Genomic DNA, 642 nt, shown 5'->3' on the forward strand with positions numbered 1-642 from the left:
ACTTTAAGTGTTTCCTTTAGAGACTGAGCAGAAAAGAGTGATCACCAACACTAGAATCTTAGTACAAGGTTTGGACAGATAACATCGTGCAAGGACAGCACCTTCTGCTCCAGTCAATTCAAAGCAGCTCCATAGACATCGGAGTAAAGGGCTTTCCTTAGAAGGGAAAAGCCGCCACCGCCCACCCCCAACCACTCCACTGTAAGTCTTTGTGTGTAGATTAATTAACTCCTGGCTATTTTGAGATGTGAATCTCTGTGCTACTCAACTGGTCACTGGCCGACACACCCTTTCTGTCATCCAGAATCAGCCTCTGCTTCTCTGACAAAGCTAAATATTTGTCATTCACTAGAAAACGTGCCTCCACAGCATAAAGTCCCCCGGGCTTCATTTCTGGCCCCATCCATAATATTAACTTTATAGATAGCTAGACAAAGCGCCAGCTGTTAACCAGTGCCACGACTTATGATCAAAACCCCTGGTAAAACTGGCTGTTTCTTTGCTGCACCGGAATGTTGAATAATTGAAGAAAGTCTAAATATCATTTACAACCTCAGGAAAGCCTCGCCACAGGCGATATGGAAAAGGGTCCATGCCTATATAACAGTGGACTCTCCAGCCTCACATGGGTTAGGACAGCTA

At 45.0% G+C, this 642-nt stretch overlaps 1 protein-coding gene across 1 annotated transcript in view; it reads right to left on the reverse strand.

Moving 5' to 3' along the window:
* S100Z (S100 calcium binding protein Z) overlaps nt 1–642 on the reverse strand; it is a 3,580-nt gene that overhangs the window by 2,107 nt on the left and 831 nt on the right. The window lies entirely within an intron of this gene.

This window comes from Crocuta crocuta, unplaced genomic scaffold (assembly GCF_008692635.1).
Source record: "Crocuta crocuta isolate KB4526 unplaced genomic scaffold, BGI_CrCroc_1.0 scaffold162, whole genome shotgun sequence".
Taxonomy (NCBI): Eukaryota; Metazoa; Chordata; class Mammalia; order Carnivora; family Hyaenidae; genus Crocuta; species Crocuta crocuta.